The sequence below is a fragment of the Chrysemys picta genome, chromosome 3 (genome assembly GCF_011386835.1).
Source record: "Chrysemys picta bellii isolate R12L10 chromosome 3, ASM1138683v2, whole genome shotgun sequence".
Classification (NCBI taxonomy): domain Eukaryota; kingdom Metazoa; phylum Chordata; order Testudines; family Emydidae; genus Chrysemys; species Chrysemys picta.
In genome coordinates this window covers 195,842,810-195,865,658 of record NC_088793.1, presented here as the reverse complement: position 1 = coordinate 195,865,658, position 22,849 = coordinate 195,842,810, and the positions used below count along the sequence as shown (strand labels likewise).

General features: G+C 43.0%; 1 protein-coding gene and 1 non-coding gene across 16 annotated transcripts in view; both read left to right on the top strand.

Annotated features, from left to right (window-relative positions):
* MACROD2 (mono-ADP ribosylhydrolase 2) overlaps positions 1 to 5,835 on the top strand; it is a 1,307,214-nt gene extending 1,301,379 nt beyond the window's left edge. For all 15 annotated transcript variants that reach the window (XM_042847036.2, XM_042847039.2, XM_042847056.2 and 12 more), the window contains one exon: positions 1,402 to 5,835. The gene's annotated coding sequence lies outside the window, so the exon portion shown is untranslated. The remainder of the gene's footprint in view (positions 1 to 1,401) is intronic.
* Positions 5,836 to 11,108: 5,273 nt separating this feature from the next.
* LOC112061649 (U6 spliceosomal RNA) lies at positions 11,109 to 11,217 on the top strand. The gene has a single exon (XR_002890334.2). It is a non-coding gene; the product is annotated as a U6 spliceosomal RNA (small nuclear RNA).
* The last annotated feature ends 11,632 nt before the right edge of the window (positions 11,218 to 22,849 follow it).

Below are 22,849 nucleotides of genomic sequence, written 5' to 3'. Positions count from 1 at the left end.
AACTCTATCATGATTACTATGCCCTTGATGTCAACAAACATAAGACACATTATTCAGCATTTTGATTTAAAAAATGAAAAATCTGCTCTAGGAATTATTTGGGAGGAGTTCCGTGGCCTGTAGTATACAGGATGTCAGACTAGATGAGCACCAGCATCCCTTATAGCCTTGGAATCTATGGAATTTTTGAATTTCTAATCACTGTGACAACACAATAGTGCCAGCTGCCAGCACCATTAATGCATACAGGTACGCTTGGGACTACAGCCATAACATCACCGTGGTTGGTTCCTGCCCACCTTGTTGCTGCTAGTGCCAAAATCACAGCTGCTTCGTGCCTTTATATTTTAGCTCTGTTTGAGGATTGTGTTATCAAATACTTCTACGGCACTGGCATGAGGAATTAATTCTGCAGTGCTTACAATGGCAGGTGGGAAATTTGTGCAGAAAAAACCATGTTAATTTTTTTAATGAATGTAAACCACTACATACATTTGCAGCTCTATGGGCTATGATCCGGGGGAGGGGGTGGAATGAGGTGCTGGCTTTGTGGCTGAAAGGTGTGTCTTTGTGTGGTCAGTTGTGGTTCAATGTATCACTGACAGACACAAGATGAGAGAGTAGGAGGAAGCATCCTTGTAGGTCATGGGTATTGCAGGATGGAGAAAAGAAAAGGTTCTGCTGCTCCTTACCTGTTTGCTTTCAGTGTCATGGAAGAAACTTGCTATCTTTGACTCTCTAGTGCAGTGGTTCTCAACCTGTTTACCAGTGTGGGTCACATATGCAGCCCACAATGTGTTATGTGGGCCGCATGCAATCCTACCTGTGTGGCCTGAGGATGTCACATCAGCTGCAGCTGGGGGCTGATTGGGGCACAAGCAGCCCACAGGCCGCAGGTTGAGAACCACTGCTCTAGTGCAATAAATATGGAAGGGCAGGAAAAGGCCATCATTCCTATCCAGAGATTTGAAAGAGCAATTGCTAAACAGAATCAGGCCAATGGTCCACCTAGTCTAATATCTTGTGAGTTAGCGTTTGCATGGAGCAGTGGGCACCAAAAGTGGTTCAGATACTAATTTCATATACAGACGACGGCTTGAAAGCGTGATTTAGTAATTAGCTCAGAGAACGGTAGCAAGTATTAAACTAGTCAAGTATTTCTGTGTAGTGATAACACCCTGCCTGCCTATGTATTTATAAAGTGCTGTCCACACATGTGACGCTATAGAAATAATAGTGTCTTTTTTTAATGATGTTACCTGCCTCCCATATTTTGCACATGTCTTTGGCAACAGAGACGTTAGGAAACTGTATTAAAAAGACCCAGCTAGCCATTTGGGTCCCTGAAAACTTTTGATTTTGATTGAATGAACTATATCGTTTTTTCTCTCCCCATCACAGAGGAACAATATGAGAGAAGAGAACAATGAGGTGAAACGTGAACGGCAGTCATTAGCATTGTATGGCATCATTCTAACTATCGGCAGAAAGCGCATCGGAAGGTGCCCTATGGGATGGGAGGGGCAGGGAAATAAGGGAAAATGAATCTTTGTTTTAATTCCTCTTAATTCTCAATTGCATTTTGTTCTGTAAACCTGGTTTTTCTGAAAAAGCTTCCCTACTTTGGTCATGATGTCCCACTTCAAACAATCTTTTGCATTGTCCTGGCAATTACAACAACTTCTAGGTCCTGTGTAATATTGGAGATGCTTATTTCCCCCCCTCTATCACTAGCCTCTGAATCTCATTTCCCAATGAGGGCACATCATCCAAGCAACTGGTGGGAATGGGATTTTTTTTTGTATTCTCTGGGATAAATTTGGGGATTTGGTTTGAGGACGTGGACTGCCACAAAGCATCGTAAACCACAGAACACTGTGTATCTTAGGAATTTTAAGAACAGCTGTTCCAAACTATCACTATATTCATAGTGAAGTTATTGCACAGTGCCCACCTCCAGCAACATCAGTCAGGAATTCCTGACTGCAAGTGCCAGTGCAAAATAGTTAGAACTTTTAGAACAAAGACCCTTGCTACTATGGAGATAGTAAAAGAGCTAGAAGAAGTGTTTCCTAGTGCACAGTAGAATCCAACCTATGCTTCACACCAGGGGTAGGCAACCTATGGCACGTGTGCCGAAGGCGGCACGCGAGCTGATTTTCAGTGGCACTCACACTGCCCAGGTCCTGGCCACCCGTCCGGGGACTCTGCATTTTAATTGAATTTAAATGAAGTTTCTTAAACATTTTAAAAACCTTATTTACTTTACATACATCAATAGTTTAGTTATGTATTATAGACTTATAGAAAGAGACCTTCTGAAAACGTTAAATTGTATTACTGGCATGCGAAACCTTAAATTAGAGTGAATAAATGAAGACTCGGCACAACACTTCTGAAAGGTTGCCGACCCCTGCTTCACACTATACGCTTGGAAATCTGGATGCTTCAGGATGTTGTATTGCTGTATTGCTCACCGGGAGAATGGAGACGTCTATTGCCCATTGCTGATCTCTTTAAATCTTGAGTATGCTTAGCATATCCTTTGCATTGTATCTGGTCATAGCACAGCATGTGATGCAAAGTAATGCCACAATGACCTAATGCAGTTAGTGCATCAATTCTCTTCTCTTCTAGGGATTTGCACTTCTAAAAGTAAATAATTATTTTAAGTGGGTATTTAAAGTACCCGTGGGCAACTAATATTTTGCACAGCCTGTGAGTAATGGAGGATAACAGGCATTCTGCATCCAGCACATCTTTAAATATAGTTTATGGCTTTCACAAATTTACCGTACCTTGTGTCAGCCCTCATTATATTTTCTACTGCATATGCATGATTTTTAAAAATGCAATTAACAGTTATTTGGTTAAGAATGTTTTACCATATGTCATTTGTTCTGCCAGCAAGTGCTGCATTCAGAAAAGAGGGCTTATGTACATTTTTTCAACAGTACTGTAAATGAAATTGATACACAAGACTGAAGGAACGCACAGCATGTGTCCAGGGTTTGATGTTCTGCAAAATATAACGGTGTTAAAAACAATTAGAGCTTTTTTTCTTTTCTTTTTTCCCGAGCTTCTGGTTTTGCTTGAATGTGTACACTCTTCCCCCTAGAATGAAATGATTACTGATTGGCTTGCAAACAAAACAAAACAAAAGTGAAAAGAAACTGAAATGTATTGGCCCTATTCTGATCAATGCATTTGTGCCAAATTCACACTGATATAACTGTGAGCTCTATATGTATATAAACAGTTTGACGGCTGCTGGCATTTGCAGTTTGTTTAGAAATAATGACGGGACAAACCAGGATCTAAAACAAGACCTCCAGATTTGTTGTGGGGATGCGGCCACTAGCAGTGGCTGACATCTTCCAATAACCTGCTTTTATGTACCTCTAGCATTGGAGCCGCTTGATGAGCCCAGGGGGGAGGAGGGCATTGTCTGCAGTCACTTCCTGTGGCATTGTTAGGGAACATGGGGCGGGGGCTTCCAAGGCTTTTGGATTTCTGTTTGGAGGCTAGTAGATATTTCACTTTGAGCCTGATTAGCTTTGAAAGAAACTAGGTTTCAGATGTAATTAATCCTGTTAGTTCCTATTAAAACAGTGTCAGGATTGTACTGTACTTGCTATGTTGGGTCAGAATAGGGATAGCTCAGTGGTTTGAGCATTGGCCTGCTAAACCCAGGGTTGTGAGTTCAATCCTTGAGGGGGCCACTTAGGGATCTGGGGCAAAATCAATACTTGGTCCTGCTAGTGAAGGCAGGGGGTTGGACTCGATGACCTTTCAAGGTCCCTTCCAGTTCTAGGAGATGGGATATCCCTTCCTCTACCCTTAGACGCTTCTATGCCTCTTTCCTTTTCCATTCCTGTTAGCTCGACTGAAGGTATCTTCAGGGCCCCACACGGACCCCAGCCCTAAATGTTATTTTCCTTCTGTCCCTACATTTGTGTTTGGCTGATTCAAGTTGCAGCAGTCAAAGGACCAGCAGACTGTGTATCTGCGTGATGCACATACAGTATGTTTCATTATCAAATGATTTCTCTTTAAATAGCCTGTCATAATAGAACCGATACCGTCTCTGGGGGAAAAGATAAATATATTAGGTAACAATAATGTTAAACCTCCGTTTGTGTGTTCTCTTTAAAAAGGCAAAGATTGAAGGGCTCCCTTTGTTTGTAGAGCTAGGGAAACTCCTCCATAAAGCATGTGGAAAGTCAATTGGTATAAGCTTTCTAAAGCCTGGTGGGAAACTGTCTGGGCCAGATCTTCAGCTAATTTGAATTGTCACAGCTCCATTGAGTGTGGCTGAGGTCGGACAATATCCACACGTCATGGATCTGGTCCTATGTATTTAATTCTGAAGTTGTACGTGTCTGAAGGTCACAGTCTTCCACGTACAACACTAGAGAACTGCAGGCTGCTGCTAGCTAGTGTCCTGTGTGCCCCTCAAACATTAGCGAGACTCAGGCTCAGCAGGGAGCAGCTCAAGGCGAGAGACTGATTAAAGAGATGTGTTCAAAAATATACAGAGAGACAAGACAATCCTTAAACGCCTTGGCAATACTGACTGGTATTACCAATAATTAGCTCCAAACGTATTTCAGGTTAGAGGCTCTCCTTATAACCCGTGACAGTAATTTCATTGCTACCCTCGTTTAACCTTGGTTCTCTTTAAAAGCAGTGATTCTTTGAAGCTGTGGAACTTTTGCCCGAGGACTCTGCAGCAAGTGTGAAGCACAGGCAGGAAGTGTAGAGAAAGAAAATGTATGAGTTGATTAAATCTTAACCGTCCCATTTTCAGTCATGAGTGTGTAGCTTGGTTTCCGTGCTTTTTTTGTTAATGTGACTTTGGGGTTGCATTTGTTTCCGATTTTTTAATAAAAAAATGAATAAAATGATGTACGCACAGTTAGGCGATATGATTCTGAGCTCTTTGGTTATTGCTGAACGGGTGCACCCTGAATGCAGCCACAATTGATTTTGCTGGAGCTACAGAAGTAGAGAGTAGGTGTAGAAGAATAAATATCAGAAATGGATTAATGCCACTATAACAGGGGGTTTGGTTAACAACTAAAATTTTATCACAGTATGTTCTGTGTAGAAAATAGAGCCCCTAAATTAGTGGTTTTTGCATCCAAATATTAGAATATGCTTTCAATGTTCCAGTTGAAAAAAGTGCTTATTCTACAATTAGGAGCAGCAATCTATTTTTCCTCCTGCTAGTGATGGCTCTGATGATGGACAAGTTTCCTTTCATACAGGCTTACAAAGGAGATGTCTGAGACACTGTCTAATATTGGGTCACATATTATTCACTACAGCTAATTGTAAATCTTTCTATGACGCACTGAAAAGCCTCTTTGTGAATTAACACTGTTCTGCTTTATGCATTTGATTAAAAAAGATATTTCTCTATTTGCAGTGCATGTCTGCTTTGCTTTTAAAATTACAAAGTTAGCAGAATATGTTGGATATATTTTCTTGGGGAATAGGGGTTTTTATCATATGATTCATCAAGGATTTGCCTTACCCTGACATTTGTGATATAAAGGAAAGTCAGAAAAATGTAATTTTCTTGATCAAAAATATGTTTTTACTTAAATGCAAATAAATGTAGTCTGTTGCTTGCAAAATATGTGGTATAGTGGCTAAATAGGTTAACACACGTCTCTTTTGTTAATCTGAGATTTACATGCTGAATTTGCTTATGAATCTGTTATTTTTTCTTTTGTCTGTGCCATACATCTGAAAACTTAAAACTAATGCTGCCTTCATACTACAATGTTTGTTAAAGCAAAATGTTAATAAAACTTGTTCTGAGGACAAGACTGCATTGCTTGTGTTTTTCTAACTTTGCTGATTATGCAACAGTCAATTTTGTGATTAATACTGTTCATTTCAGATTTTGAATCTGATTGTAAATATGCACTTCAGATTCCTCATTTAAATTTATCTGTCATCTGCTAGCTATTTCTTGTAAGAAAACGATAAAGCTGAAGGATTTTATTTTTGGAAGACAATAATTGGCAGTGATATAAAAGCTTTTCAGCTTAAAGGGGGAAAGGTTGATCAGTTTAATCATATTACTAAACTAGAGACTTTATAAAAATCCTGGCAGATATACTGATCCTGATTCTCTGTCACTCTGCACCTTATGTGGTTGTTCACATCAAATCAAAGTGAAAAAGTGCTGCAAAATCATAATGGTAACATTTCACACCCATTTTGCACTAGTGTAAATGTCAACACAAAGTACAGAGTAATGGAGAATCAGGCCTATTGTGTGGGGGGGGAGGGGAAGAATTTAATTATTGACTAGTGATTTTATAAGAGCACTAGTGTTCAACATTTTCTTAAAATCAGACCATTTTAAGGTGTCTGAAGTTGGGCACCAAAATCACTAGTCAAGTGTATAGAAGAGAATGGAAAACAAAAGAATACTTGATAGTGTGATATAAATCTTTTATTGGCCTGATTGGCACCTTCATGTTTTCTGTATGCCACATATTTTACAGAAAAGAACTACTAGAGAAATGTTTTAGAGAGGGAATGTTTATTGTTGCTCGGATTTTTTTCTACCCCTCTACCCATAAGCATTGGCTGAGTAACAATAAGTCAAACTATATTCAGTAGTTTGTTGAGATATAGTTTTCAATGCATAAATGTCATTGTATCAATGTCCAGAAACTTCCAAATCTAGAAGGAAGCGCCATCATTAGGAAGTTCGAAAGCCTGTCTTTCCAGTTATATAAATGAAATGTTATGAAGTCATATTTTTGGGAAAAAAAGAAAAGAAAAAGGACGTTAAATCCATTATTCATGAAGGACCAAAAATCATTCATCCCGTATCTTTGGCAGGTGTAATGTTGGGAGAGAAGCTCCACTTTTGGAAAAGTAAGAAGGAAACATTCCTCTAGCAAGGTAATTTAAAAAAAAATGGCAGACATTTAATGCTGCTTAGAGGTCTTCCAGTGGAGATGGATTGCTGGGCAGAGCCAGATGAGACAGGGAGACACGTATGATAAATGCACTTTATCACATATCTGCAATTTATTATGCAAGTCTGCAATTTGTCTAAAGCTGCCACCTCAACACAAATTATGTTGACATAGGGAGGTGGCAGAATAAATGTGGCTGGGCTAGTACGTTTCCATGGCAGTTTTGTAAGACTGATATTCAAAATGTTGACAATGGAGTTCTCTAAGGGAATGTCTATAGTTTCCGGGGATTGATGCTGCGGCAATCGATGTACTGGGGGTCGATCTAGCGGGTCTAGTGAAGACCCACTAAATTGACCGCAGATTGCTTTCCCATTGACTCCGGTAGTCCACCAGAATGAGACGAGTAAGGGAAGTCGACGGGAGAGCGCAGTAAGTTGACCTCAACTCATTGAATCCAGCTACATTATTCTTGTAGCTGGAGTTGCGTAACTTACATTGACTTACCCCTGTAGTGTAGACAAGGCCTAAGTGTTTGCAGACTACTGAATGTCAAAGATGAGGTGCTAAGGCCCAGACCCTCAAAGGTATGGGCACCTAACTCCAGAGCCGTCCCTTAGGTATGGTGAATCAGGGTGACTGCTCTGGACCTCACGCTTTGGGGGGCCCCGTGGGTGGGGAGGTGAGGCGAGCGAGCGGGGTGAGGAGGCGAATGGGGGAAACGAGTGGCAGGCAGGCGGGGGGGGCAAGGAGAAGCCTCCCTACCAGAATGTCCCCCATCCCCCCAGTGCCTCCTGCCCATCAGCAGGCCCCGCTGATCAGTGCCTCTGCCTCCCTCGCTACACCTACCGCCTGCCGCGGATCAGCTGTTTCGTGGCATCAGGAGGCACTGGAGTGAGGAGCAAGGGTGCCACACGCTCAGGGGAGGGGGCAGAACTGGGTGGAGTAGGGGCAGGGCGGGAAGAGGCAGGGAAGGGATGGGGCGGGGCAGGAAGAGGCGGAGCGGAGTGGGGATGGGAAGAAGCAGGGCAAAGGTGGGGCCTTGAGCAAAGGGGTGGAGTTGGGGGCAGGGCCTGGGCGGAGCACCCCCCCAGCAGATTCGAAACTTGTTGCCTATGTCCCAGGCCCCACCCCCTCCTAAGGAGGACCCTGCCTAACTCTAATTCATTTCAATAGGAGTTAGGCACCTAAATACCTTTGAGGATCTGGCCCTAAGTCCCTCCTGTGATATACAGACACCCTTGTCTCCCATATGAGTTAAGGATGCTTAGCAGAAGACGCTGGCTACCATGGAGGAGCTGATGTTACATGTGTAGGTATACCCGTCTACTGCTCCTAAGTGAGCTGAGAGCACTTTTAAACTTGGTGTTGATTTTTTTCCCCATGTAGTAGAAAACTCTGCACACCAGTGCATGTTTGTAAAGATGCTTTTTTAACCTTTATCCATTCCTGGAGGTGAAAGCTGTACTGTCGGATTTTAATGAGTCTTGTATCTCCTTATTTCTTAAATAAAAATATCAGGAGATGTTTAAATACCCAGATAGTGCGTTCCACTAGAATGATCAGCAACACTTTGCAGTAAGTGGCAAATCACTGTTAATTTCTTTGGAATTCACTGATAAAACATTAATCATAATGAACTCCTCTGGGGAAAAAAGTCCCTATTAAAATGCAGCCAGTTGAGGAGGTACAAAGCCCACCGTAAAGCAGAAGATATGCTTAATGAATGTACTCCAAATCGGTGTAGACCTGTGATTACCGTAAGTGGTCACTGTTGACTTCCTTGGAAATTGTGCACACCTGAAAAATCAGTCCTTGGATGTCTCTGCATTTCTGAGGTGGGCAGCTGTAGCCACATGTACCTGATTGAAGATGGTGACTTTAGTGAATAATATTTAATTACTACAGAGTAGAACGACTTCAAAAAGCGAGATTGAGACAGAGTCGCATCAGAATATCCCATCCTCCAGTGATTAGGACACTCAGAGATTGGAAATCCCAGTTCAAATTCCATCTTGTCATCAGGTAGAGGGGGGAATTGAAGTGGCATCTCCCACATCATGAGTGAGAATGCTACCTACGTGGGGGAGTTAGCTGTGCTCAAAGCACACCTAGCAGATAAGGCCAGGCAGGCGAGTTAGCTGGGTCAACCCATATCTCCACATGTGGTTTTAGGATCTCAGTGGGGCTTAGTTGGGAGATATGCATGCAGATGCATCTGTATGGCAATAGTGCGCATGCCCTCAGGTAGAAACTTAGGCAACTAGGGAACTTTTACATTGAAAATTCAGGCACTGAATAAGTTTAGGTGCCTACGGGTGTTTTGTGAATCGCAGTAACCCCTAAATCTGGGATTTAGGTGACTAAATCCCATTCTGGAGCTAGACTTTATTGCCTACAGTGAGCTCTGGATCAGACCTTCTACGCTGTTTGCCTTACCTCTGTAATTGCATTCATCCACAGACCTGGATACACAAGTTGTATTTTTGAGGTAATTTTTTTAGCTGCACTAGTTTACACAATGGTAAGTACAGCAACGGCCATCAGTGAAGAAGAAGGAGGGAGAGATGACGGGACTGAAGGAGCTTTTCAGAATCCTTATGGTGCTTCTTGATCCAGGATAACGATGCCTCACAATATCTATCATGAAGTCTTCATCACATAGCAGATGTAATGGGACATGAGATGGGCATGATGTAAAGTTGCTGATCAATGTAGTTATGTTCTTGCACAATCTGGTTGTGTCGGCCCGTATCATCTGGAAGTGATGTCATGGGATTACTGCTGGATGATGTTTTATTTTAGTAATTAGATCGTTAATCTTTATTTAGTGGATGAGACGTCTGAACTGTTCCCATCACCCATCTCTCTCCTACCGGGAAATGGTTGCGTTTTCATGATAATGTGATGCTTGTGAAAAGCCCTGAATTTAGGGCTGACTTCAGTGAGAGCTGACTTCAGTGAGAACAAATCAGGTTCTTATAGCACAGATAGTAGATAATGTTTCACATCCCCGACTGAACCACAGTAGAGTGCAAGCTCCTTATTAATTCTTTGAAATGCCTCCTCTAGGCCGTGCTCTCTCCATGCTTATTGAGTCCTTGCCCTCTCCACTGAGCAAAGTGGTGAGTTATTATGGTGCTTTTGTAAGATGGAACTGAAATCAGACTGCAAACACCAACTTGTTTCACATAGGCCTGCAAGGAGAGACGTTGGATGGGAATGTCTTGCGATCACTGCCCTTTGAGGATGGATTTGAAATGGTAACCTACAGGTAAAACCTCTTTATCCCCTTTCCCCAGGAATCAGAGTAACAGCCGTGTTAGTCTGTATCCGCAAAAAGAAGAACAGGAGTACTTGTGGCACCTTAGAGACTAACAAATTTATTAGAGCATAAGCTTTCGTGGACTATGCATCCGAAGAAGTGGGCTGTAGTCCACGAAAGCTTATGCTCTAATAAATTTGTTAGTCTCTAAGGTGCCACAAGTACTCCTGTTCTTCTTTTTCCCCAGGAATTATCTTTTTGAAGTAGGATGAAAGTAATTTCCATGTGTCAGAGGCAGCAAATGTGATCCTAGAGTTAATCCAAGTATCAATCGGTAAGAAAAGATCCAGGAGCCAGCTGGCCAATCAGAGGGGTGTTGTGAAATTAAATTCCCTCCGCTAACCTGCCAGTTAGGTCACACCCTCTCAGCACCAGAACGGGGTTTATTTTAATTTTTGCAGAGGAAAAGGAAATCAAGAGACCAGCTGCTGAAATGAAGTAGATTACTGATTCCCCAAATGCCACTGCCCCCCCGACATATGGTGATGACGAACATTTCAGTTTTAACTAGTGAATGCTCCAAAAGCACGTCTCCTAGTACAGAGGCTGTGGCTGACTTACACTCATTGAAGGTGAATGGTGACACATCCCCTCAGCAATCAAAAGCCACCAACATCAGTGCCTTCAGCGAGTGATTCTGTGTGGTTATTTCAAGAGCAGCTGCAGGTGCATTACTAGAGTGAAAATCCTTTGGTTCAAGCGACAAGCGGATTATTTGATGCCCCTAGTTAGAGAGCGAGAGAGAGAGAGAAAACAGGCAGCATCTTTTACGGACGCTGTTTACTCTGGCCATGAATGCAGTCGCTACCCCATGTACTTTACTGTGATTACAGCATCTGCCTCTACTCGGGCAGCACATATACTAAAATCGGAACGATACGGAGACGACGAGCATGGCCCCTGTGCAAGGATGGCGTGCAAATTCATGAAGCATTCCATATTTTTTTATTGCTTCTGCCCCCATGCTCTCTTTGCCTCTTTTTAAATTGAAGTAAATATAGGCGCTTTGGTGCCAGAGGTTCTCTTTGGAACCTACTGTGAGGCCCCGGTCTTGGCTATTCCTGTCTAGTCCATGCTCTACACCATCAGTTCTCAACCTATTTACCACTGAGGGCCACATATGCAGCTCTCTGAGTGTTATGTGAGCTGCAGCCACACAATATATATACTAGCTGTTTAGCCCTGAGGATGTCACATGGGCCGCAGCTGTGTGCTGATTGGGCCACGGGTTGAGAACCACTGCTCTACACTCTTTATCATAGTCAGAGGAAATGAACATGTATGGTAAGATTTTATGAAGTGGCCATGTGTCAGGGCACTACTCAGTCTCCAGTCAGCGTCCCTTTCCTCTGGTGTGCAGGTGCTCAGAGGATGGCCTCTAAATTGCTTTTTGCAGAGGAGGGAGAAAAAGCTATTGGGAAGACAGGGCTCCATAGCCTGGGTAATAGTACTTTGCTGACCCCCAAGCTGGGGAATTTTCTGTGAATTTATCTTGCTTTCTTGTTGTAATAATTTTCCCTTGAGGAAAGAACCTTGTTCCTGCGCAGCTACTGTTTTCTGATGAGTCATTCCATCAGAGTTCACCAAACTCATTTTCACTTGTGACCCAAACCCGGATTTGTACCAGCGTCTTCAGACAAGAAACACCAGTGCATTAATTGCCTATACCTTCTGGCTCCCTCCTGTTGCTTTACTTTGAAATTCTGCCCATCTTGCAAGCATTGGGACTGTAAAAGACTGCTAAGGGCCGAGGAACTGCCATTTCAATGAAGCAACATGTATTATGAATGCCCCTAAAACCAACAAGTGGATAACTTCAGAAGTTAAAAGAAAAACACTATTAATGCTGCTTCTCTTGAGAAACAAAAGCATTATGGAATCTCCCATATCAATTATTTTTGTATTGCTTAATATTGTATTGCCCTCCATACTGGCAGCCAACCTACATGATCTATATGCACTTACCCTTTTCCTTTCATCGCTTTCCCATGTTTCTATGCTTTTGAACATCGAAGGGTTTTGAGCACTGCCTTTATGTTGAGGGGTTTTTAAAAAAATAATTGTCCTGTTAAAAATGATGTGGTGGATAAAACTGCCAAGAAAATCAATCCACCCGCTCCTTTTGTAAATACAGCAACAAGGTTTCTTAGCTGTTTGAAAAAGACTCTATTCCTAGAGAGAGAAATTAATCTTCTATGAGTAACTGCCATTTAAATTAAAAGACTAAAACAAAATGAGACACAGAAGATGGATTTGCCTGCACACTAATCAGCCTTTTCAATCATGCACAAAAAATGCTTTGTTTTGTAATAAAATAGTTACGATGGCGTGGTGAGGATGAGGGGGGCAGAGAGGCAAAGGTTGGGTTGATACATTTAGCACCGTGAAGCGGTCTGGCTATAAAATGATATTCCATTACATTGCCAGCCTTGCAGCACAGCCAGGCTGCGAGAAGACACGAGAACCATGATTAGTTTCGTTTATAAGGTAGCTCCTGCTTATTACATTCCTAAAGCTTTTCTCTTTGTTTTGTTTTTTCTTTTTTAAATTCAAAATTAGGGTTTTGTTTTTTCGTTTATTTCCTGTGGTTAGAAAACCTCAGGATCCTATTTCTAGGCAAATATCACAATATCCCGAACGAACACCCTCCCAGTTAGCAAGCGAGGGCTAGTCATTTTCGACACTGCTCAGTCATAACCTGGCATTAGCTAGTTCAGCCTCCCTGCTCCCAATACTAAAACAATTCACCATCTAGTTACAGTTCGTGGAAATGTTATATTTTATGGTACCTGGTATGTAGCTAGTGCTTGTATTACTTTGTAATCGCCTGTGACCTGCCAGGTCCTTATGTATTGAAACCCCGCAATTGTGAGACCACCTAGCAGTTACTATTCAATGTTTTTATAGATTGCAATTATTATTTATTACCATAGCACATACGAGTCCTGGTCATGGGCCAGGACCCTGTTGTGCTAAGCGCTGTGCAAACACAAAACAAAAAGACAGCCCCTGCTTTAAATTAGAACTGGCTGGGAATGTTTTAACTTTTCTCAGAAAATGATTCATCCAAACAAAAGTGTTTTGTGAAGTAATATCTGTTTTGACAAAATGTTCATCAGGAAGTTTTCTCAGCTCCAGGATGGACTTTCTGGTCAAAACCAGAAAGAAGGACTGTAGCCCCAGAGTTAGAACAGAGCAGGGATTTGAACCTGGGTTTCCCCCCATGAGTGGCCTAATCACCAGGCCAAACAGTCACTGTCTCTTTTCTGGCCCAATGAATATTTAGTTTATTTATACAAAGTGGAACAGTTTGAAACTGGAGAGTCTGACTCTATAGCCTGGAAGGAAGGGCACTTGTCTGAATCAGGCCGATCAAGGCCATGAACCTGGGTCTCCCAGCGCTAACCATTGGCAATAACCACAATAGAGTCTTGCTTTTCACAAAAGCTCTACTCTTTGTTCCAATATGGAGCGAAAACAAACGTTGCAACGTTGACATTTGTCTCGGAACAGAGTTCTTGCTTTACAGCCAGCCCTACATGCAATCTGTTGGCTCCAATTTCACACACTGGATATGTTGCAAAATTTATATTTATTAATAGCATGCCTGGCAATATTCTAACCAGTAAGGGTGAGGTTGGAGCTTTAGGCACAGCCCTGAAAGAAGGGTGGTGTGTAAGCTGTACCAATTGAGGAGCAGCCCTGGGAGGCCTTGTTCCTCAGAGACAATCATGTCAAAATGTGCCCTTTTTGCTGCCGAGCGTGTGCACGCTTCTCTGAGCAAGACGAGCAAGCACATGCAGGGTGTGCGACTATGTGTATCAGGGAACTGAGCAAAGTCCATGCCCTTTCCCCTTAGTTTCTGTGAGTGTTTCACTTTCTCAAGAATGTGGAATCAGGCCCTGAGGAGGACACATCCCAGTGAGTAGTGGGACCCCATCAAAATGTGTTTGTCCAAATCCACACACCTCCTCCCCCCACTCCGACACCCAAGGAGAGCCCATTTCAAGAGCCATACCTGTCAAAATGTGCTTTCTTTGGACAAGCCTTAAACTGGGGACTGAGCTCATTTTGATGACTCCTGTACATATCAAAACATGGAAGAATGCATTACATTGCTAGAGGTTAATATGGTGGACAAGCACATTTTTGACATGACCGCAACCCTCAGAAAGTCAGTTCTCTCCCTTGCCCCTGCAAGATAGTAATTAACTGCTGGCTTATGTGATGTGACGGTTTTATTGGCATAGATCTGGAATGGGCAGATTACTTATGGTTGTTGAAGTCATGAGTATGTCCCTCTTCTGTCTGGAATCAGAAATGCTCTTCTGCATATCACAGGTAAGGGTCTACTTAAGTTGTGGAGAAATCACACATTTTTCGTGGGTTGGTCACGGCATAAATAGCAAATTTCATGGATGTGTACATACAGTATGTATACAGCAAGTATTGGACTGTACTACTGTTACGACTGTAAGTCGCCCTGGCTAAGGGATACTTTTGTATACTTTTACCCTAGTATAAAAGTACTCAAAAGACCAGATTTCATGGTCTGTGATGCATTTTTCATGGCCAGGAATTTGCTAGGGTCCTAGTCATAGGTCATATAGGGTATGTCTATGCAACAGTTAGACACCAGCGGCTGGCCCGTGCTAGCTGACTCAGGCCCATAGGGCTCGGCATGTGGGGGCTGTTTAATTACAATATAGACGTCCGGTCTGGCGCTCGGAGTTGGGCTCCAGGACCCCGCAAGGTAAGACACGGCAATTAAACAACCCTGCGAACCTGAGTCAGCTGGCACGGTTCCTGGGGCCTGTGGTCCTTTGCAATGAGAGGATTTGCATTCTGGTTCCACTGCTGCTGTGAAGTTTGGTGTGGTCATGGGGTACAGCAGAGCTACAACTCTGAACTCCGGTGTGGATCGAGCTCTGTTATAATAGCTAAGTAAAGCTAACCCAGGAGAGTTTCTTTAGAAATCCTTGTCATCTTGTGGCAGTGGTTTCACTGCAGCAGAGGGGTAATTTTCTTGAATACAGTAAAAACGTTTTAGGATTTAAGGCCTTTATAAATATTAACTCTATTTTAGGATGATTTCATAAGGAACACTTGCGAATCGGGGATGTATATTTCCCATATTCTTAAAAAAACACATTACTGAGACTTTTCTGAACCCTGGGAAGTTAATTATATTATACACTAATTGTGTCAGCTGTTAATCTAACTCTTTATTTTCTTGTACCAAAAGCAACCTCGTGCTCCTCCATTCTTCAGAATCACTCTGAATTGTATTATAGGACAGACTCCGACAGCCATCCCTTCTATTAGGGGCTATCTCACCTCACCACCTCTTACCAAGATTATCTACATGAGTGACATCTGAAGATTTCAGATTCCTTCTCACACTATTGTCCAGCGTGCTGAGTTGTGGAAGCTAAAGCTGGTGAGCAAATGATTTTTTTCCTGCAAAGAACTTTAACAAAAACACACATTTTCCTTTTTTCGCCTAACTTTTGGACTAAAACCTCAAAACAAAACAAAAAATCCATTTTCAGCTACTGAAAACAGAAAGATTTCAATTGGAAATGTTGGAAGGGGGACTAGTTTCCAGAAATGGATAACTTTTGGAGATTGGCCTTTCAGTTTAGATACAAAAACCTGAATGTTTTTGATGAGAATGGAAGGGTTTTTTTTGGTGAAAGTGGCCATTTAGGAGAAGGCAGTTTCCATCAATAAAAAGCTTTACTGAAAATTATTCACTGACTCTGCCCTAGAGGCAGTTGTATTTCATTGGTGCTTTCTGTACCGTATACGGTCTTGATCCTGCAAGGCTTCCATGACCCAGTCTAGGACTGCAGTAGTTTGGGAATCCTTCGCAATGAAAGGAGCTATGTAGATTTAATGCAATGTTATTTTTATCGAACTAGAAACAGGATACAATGAAAACCAAAACAGAACTGTGTGGATTAGTTAGCAGACAGTAACTGATAGGGGAAAAGAATCCTATAAATATTCCATCTATAGTATAACATAGATGGCTGGATGCACATAAAAGGGCTCTGGATTATTTTGCTGCTTCCGTGGCTATAGAAACAGGACACTTGGTTCTTTACATATAAATGTGTAGAAAGAACACTCAGTGGCTGTGTTTAGCTTCCTCCTCAAAATCTGTTCTCAAAGCATTTGCACAAATCAACAGTAAAAGCTAAAGCTAAAAATGAGACTTGTCCACATCACGTGGCCCAGCTGGAAGTGGGATAGAGAACAGTCAAAATAACGGAGAGCAGCTACACTTCACTCAGTGGCGCAGTCTGGCCCAGAGCACCTACTGCACAGAACTAATACACATTGCGCAGTGGCAAGCACTTAACCAACAGGAAATCCTGACTCACTGTGCCAAGTTAGAAGGCATCCTAGTCCCAGCCCCTCCCATGTACAATGACACATGGAGCTAATACTTTCAAAAAGGCTCACTGAGAACACTAACCTGCCATTCAGCTTTGAGTGAAAATGCTTAGGCTCGGGAGGGAGGGTCGCCAAAATGGGTCATTCAAAGTGCTCTCTGTGATCAAAGAGTGGGATTTAAAAGATGGCAAACCACATCGTAAGTTCTTATACCCACCTCCTAGCTTTTCAGGGGAACACGTGCTTCGAGATAATACTGTGGGCTTGTGGGCTTGCCTTGGTGATAAAGTCCACACGGCATATGTCATATGTGTCTGTGGCAGCAGATGGCGTGTGCGTGTCCTTTGTCCATAACAGCTCTGACATATGGATGTTTTGCTAGAAGACCTTTTTTTTCCTTCTTGCATATTTGATGTATGTATGTAAATCCACACTGACTCCATTCCTTTGTCTTCAAACACCGACCAGACTGTCCGTGATACCGGGATATGCCACTAGGAATAACAGGTACCTGGTATCAGAACTCTGGTCTTACAAAATGCCAGCAGCTTTCTCACACCAACGGGGTTTTGTTCAGTGGCTGTCTGGGCGTTACATTGACTTGACTGACAACAATAGAAGGTCCCACTACTGGATTTGCTGTGCAAAATAAATGTGCAAGGTGACAAAATTCCATCCAGGAGCCTCTTGCTACAGCTCAACCAGCCTTTTGCTGGCAGACCCAGTGGGCACTTTCTCATCCAGAAATCATTCTTAACCACACCACATCAGAACAGTTCATCAGTATAGTCCTTGGCACATTGTCATGGATCCCCCGCTCCATCCCCTGACGACACAGAAAGACACTTCATTGTGGTGTGACTCCCTTTCTGCAAAGTTTCAAGGAGACCTCGTTGGGCAGATGCCAGCATTCACCTTTTTATCATTTACAGCTGTTCCACAGCTCAGTTCATGTCCCTGAATTTTAATCTTCACCTAGATCGGTAGCTGTCCATAGTAAAATTCACTTTAATGTCTCCATTTTTTGCTGCAATTGTGGTCTGGCTCATTCCAATGACTTCCTTCACTTTGGCAAGGCAGTTGATTCACATTCTGGTGATCTCAGCTGGCCGGACTGTCTTTCTGCCTGAAGGCCATGTTACCTGTCAGGATGATGATGTGCAGAGTATATGCAGAAATCAATTCCTCTGAGCTTTGCCCTCAAAAGGTCAACCACTGTCTGTTTAACATGCACCTTTTCCTTACAGAATGTATTTACTACCTTCGTATTTATCTCTCATTTTTTTTGGTGGGAGGAAAAAATGAAATTTAAACATTATAAAGTATAGTAAAGATCGCAAAAGTGATCTGACAGCACTGAAGTAGAATATTAAGATGTTGTTCATGGTGTGTTTTCTTGAACTCCGTCCGTTTCACTGGCTGGATTAGAGAAGCTAGCTCACTTTCTGATCTCAGGTGTTGTCCACACAGATGTCTTGAATCTGCTGTGCTTTCATCCCACAGTCAGCAAAGTCAACAGTGTTGATTTACATCTGTGTGGATGAGATCAAAATCTGGCTCCATGTGGTTAAGTTGAAATGTGACAAACAAAATTCAAGGCTCTTGAAAGAAAACTGAGCTGTTTGTTTGGTTGGTATGTTTTTTGTCAACTCTTCCACCAAGCATGAAATATAAACCCAGAATTTTGCTTTAATTTGGAAAAAATGCTGAACACTGCTACTGTGGAACCCTATGGAGGGGAAACAGATTCAGGTAATTCCTATATGTTTCTTTCATCTTGTATTGCGGAACACATTTTCCCTGCATAAAGTATATTTGCCTGGGGTGAAACACTGCTACCTTTTAGTAAATATGTCGTTATGCCTGGGGTTGGGTGAAGCCTTGTTGAAGCTGGTAAGCATAACAGCCACCCTTCCATCAGGATAAATGTAAAAAGCAATTAAGCTTTTTTATGGAATAGATCGCTGAAACAATAGAAGCCACCACCCAAAACACAGGCCACATGCAAAGGCCCATCACGAGTCTGAACTATGTGTGTGGATGGGTTTTGCTGGGAGCTGAATGCAATGCAGGAGCTGTATGGGTATTGTCTGATGGAACTGTGTATGTATGAGAACAACAGCAGAAACACCACAGGAGCAGATACAGAAGGCAGCAAGGAAGCACCAGAGACAGTCAAGGAAGCACATGTAATATGACCCTGAAAAAAATCTCAGAGCTTTTGGGTAGAGTGTTGGCTGGAAAGAGGTTTAGAACTGTGAGCAATGAAACTGTCTCCTGCTGTTTGATTCCCATTGTGTTCAGGGGAACAGGGCTTTTATATACATTCTTTGTAACTAAACAGAATTGCATCATATAAATACCTGACTCCATCATAAATTTCTCCTCATAATGGAAACAATCTGCAAGTCCCTGAATATTGGCTGACTGCTCAGATCAAAATGGGTAACAATATAAACTGATGAGGTAAGCAACTGAATCTCTAGGAAAGGTAGAGAGATTTATACATTCTGCTATTTTAAAGGCAAGAAGGAACCTATTGGATTATCTAGTCTCAGTTCCAGGCCTCAGATATTACTCAGTGATTCTTGAATCTACCCCCATCAACTTGTGGTTGAGATATATTAGCATCAACAACCTACAGTCAGTGCTGGAATCTATCTTCCAGAACTAAGGAGACCCATTGTCACTGAGCCTAAGCTGCCATCATGAAATTACAGGAGTTCCTTCTTGGACAATTGGGGCAGCAACCTGACATAATTTCAACAGTTATAGCTAAAATACAGATATCTCGGGGTCTATATGCCTTATTATCCCATGTCTTACTAGTATTCTGCTGAGACAAAAGTTAATTGGGCAAAACATTGATGTCCATCATCTTCAGTTACCATAACTTACACAGATGTATATTGGCTGCACTTACAAAAGTGCCCAGCTACAAATCGCATTAAAGTCACTGGGAGTTGCAGCTGGTAGCACTTCTGAAAATAGTCCCATGCTATATGCAATTAGTGAGACTGAACAATAGTGGCTGTGATAACATTGTAATCTGCAGCCCTGAGATAGCTTGCAGATGACATCTAGGGTTAAGGGATACTTTTCTGTAAACCTGTTGGCTGAATTCTAGAATGGGCACCTGCTGGTGTCTCAGATAATTGTTTAGCATGAGGGTGACAGAGAAAGGGCCAAAAGAAGTGAAGACTGGGATTGGGCTTTCAGCCTGGTGGGTGAGCGCCACAGAAGAAGTGGAGACCTGGAAATGTATGTAGAACCAGTGAAGTGGTGTTCCTAGTGGCGTGGAGTGGAGTGAAGGCCAAGATGCTGGCGGAATGGCTGAATTATCCAAGAAACACACACCACTTTCTCATCCATGTCTTCATACCAAGTCTGTAGTTTCTTAGTGCCGCATGGGGGAGTCTCTCTTGCAATTACCGAGTTAATGTTAGGTAACAGTTGTGGGACAAATCCTCTGCTGGTGTAAATTGGCACTGCTCTATTTAGATAAATGGATTTACTCCAGCTGAGGATCTGGCCCTGGATTTTGATTTATCTGGTGCAGCTTTTAAGCATCTGTCATCATGTAGTATGTTCCAAGACCACAATATATACAGGAAACAAAAGGGAGCAGGAGCTCCATTTTGCCCTGAAAAGCTATATATGAAGAGTGCTAGAGTAGCAGTGGTGCAGTGATTAAACAACCCGTCCAACGACAGCCTTCTTATGGACAGATTACGCACTTCCAGGAGACACCGGTGACAGTCATAGAAGTGAAAACATTCATGGTTACAGGAAAGAAACACATAACACATGAATACGCAGCACTATAGGTGAGGTACAAATAGAGGCAAAACATACATGGAGACCCCTCACCTTTTGGGAGGTGCAATAGACACAACTCCTAGCAGCTCTCAGAGACAGAGAGCTGCAGGATGGCAAAGGCTGGATGAGTAAAATTGCCTGCTGACTTTGTGCTTGAGATCCAGTCCAGCAATGGGGGCTAGGAATGAAAAGATGAATTATTACCAGGCCAGAGGCCTGATTGATATATCAGAACAACCAACTATAGCCAGCAGTAAACATAGTGTTGCCACCTTTCTAATTGCTGGTAACCAGACCCCCAAGGTACCACTCCCCGTCCCACCTCTTCCCCCAAGCCCTGCCCCATCTCTCGACGGATTGTCTCAAGGCGCCCGCCTGCAGGTAGGAGGCAGCTCTGGCTGACCTGGGACTGGCCTGGGTTAACGACCTGGCGCTTCCCCCCAGTTACCGCCTTTTGATCAGATTTTGCCATCACAAACCAGGCACCTGACAACCCCAAATGGCACCCGGACACAAAAGCCAAAAACCGGACTGTCCGGGTAAAACCCAGACGGGTGGCAACCCTACGGAAACTGCTCCAACACGTGCTGAGCCTGGGCAGGGACAGACCTGGGCAGGGACAGACCTGGCCAAGACAAAGCTGGCTGCGGGGAGTCTGGCAGCAGGAGAGGATGCAGCTCCTGAAATGCTGTCTGCAGCAGAAGGGCAGCTCCATCTTTTCTCGATGGACCTGAAAGGGGCTGCCTGGCAGCTGAGCCCTCTAGGCCTACCCTGAACTGGGAGACAGAGAGAGTAGTAAAGGCCACCACAACTATTCTCTGAGCCCCAACTCCACCAACCAGCTAGGGCCGGGAGGAGATTTTTGATGGCTTTCTATGCTTTGTTGTCAAGTCTTTGAGGGAAGGAGTGTTTAATTATTTCCATGGGATTCATCAGCTACTTGTTTGTTTGACTCCCCTGCCTGTTCCCTTTGTCCCTGTTCCCTTTTGTAATTTACTTCACCTTTCCCTGGCCTAAATTTTTTTTAATCCTTATACGCTGTTCTTCCCTGACTCCCTGTAACTATAATCTGTAATGTCATAGAGATCATAGGGGCTTTCTGTTAGTTTATGCACCTGCCGCATGGTGGAGAAGCTGAGTGCAAGGAAACCAGGGCCAACTGGCTGTGAGGTGGGTCACTGGGCCCATGGGGGGGGCGCTAAACTTGGGGAGCAGGATTCCTCAGGAGGGGGCGACAGATCAAATTGAAAATATTACTAGCTGGAGGTTGTAGCTACTAGATACTAGTCCATTATCCTATCTCTGACAGTGGCCTGAACCAGATGCTTCAGAGGAAATGCAAGACATTCTGCAGCAGGGCTAACCTGCCCCCAGAGAAAGTTGTCTCCTCAATCCGCGCATATAGAGGTTGAGGATTTATAGTCTTCCTCAAGCTCTGGGTTTGGTTTTTTTAACATTTACTAGACTAACTATGAATATTCTTCTTCTCCCTATAAATATTGAATCCTTTTTTGCATCCCGCTTAGCTCTTGGCTGCAACGCAATCCTGTCGCAACATGTTCCACAGGCTAATTGTGCATTGCAGGAGAAAGCATTTCCTTTGTTCGCTTCTGAATTTGCCAGCTTGCTGTTCATTGAATGGCCCCTTGTTCTGGTATTATGTTCTCTTGTGCTTGGGCTCTCTGGCTCTCTCCCATTAAAAGAAGGGGGTGTGCTGGGAGTGAGGAATCTCGTATGCACCTGGTGTGAGTGGGGGCACACAGGGAAAACAGCAGTTGAAAATGAAGTGATAGATGAAAGCCCACAGACATCACCATAGCAGTGCAAAGAAGATGCTACCTGTGAGAGGTGAACGCTCCATGCCATATGCCCTTGCTTACAATAGTGAGTAAATGAAAAAGAGCCACTGCTCAGATGCCAGGAGCTGCTACAAAAATATAATTAACAAAAGAAAGAAGAATAGAGAAAGTGGAGACTGGCTCCTATCATGATTATTCAGTCGTCTGGTACAGAATGTATTCCCTTCCCCCGGCATGAAACTGTACCTGAGTATTTGTTCCAATCTTTGCAGTGTCTCTCTCTTTACGTTCTGTGGCAGCCTTTGGGTTATTCGTGTTCAGCTGCTTCTATAAAGGGCACTAGAAACCGGCTGGATCCCAGCATAGTTCCACTGCAGCGTTAGAAATTCCTCTGGGTCAGTGCACAAAAGGCATAAATGCAATCCACTGAGGTAGTGTTCCTGGAGCTTAAATGGCATTTATAGACCTTGGCACAGGACAACAAGCGGCTTAGAGGCTGCTGCTAGCACAGGTGTAGAATGACATTAGCTTTTAGTTGTTGTTGGTCTCTTAGTCCC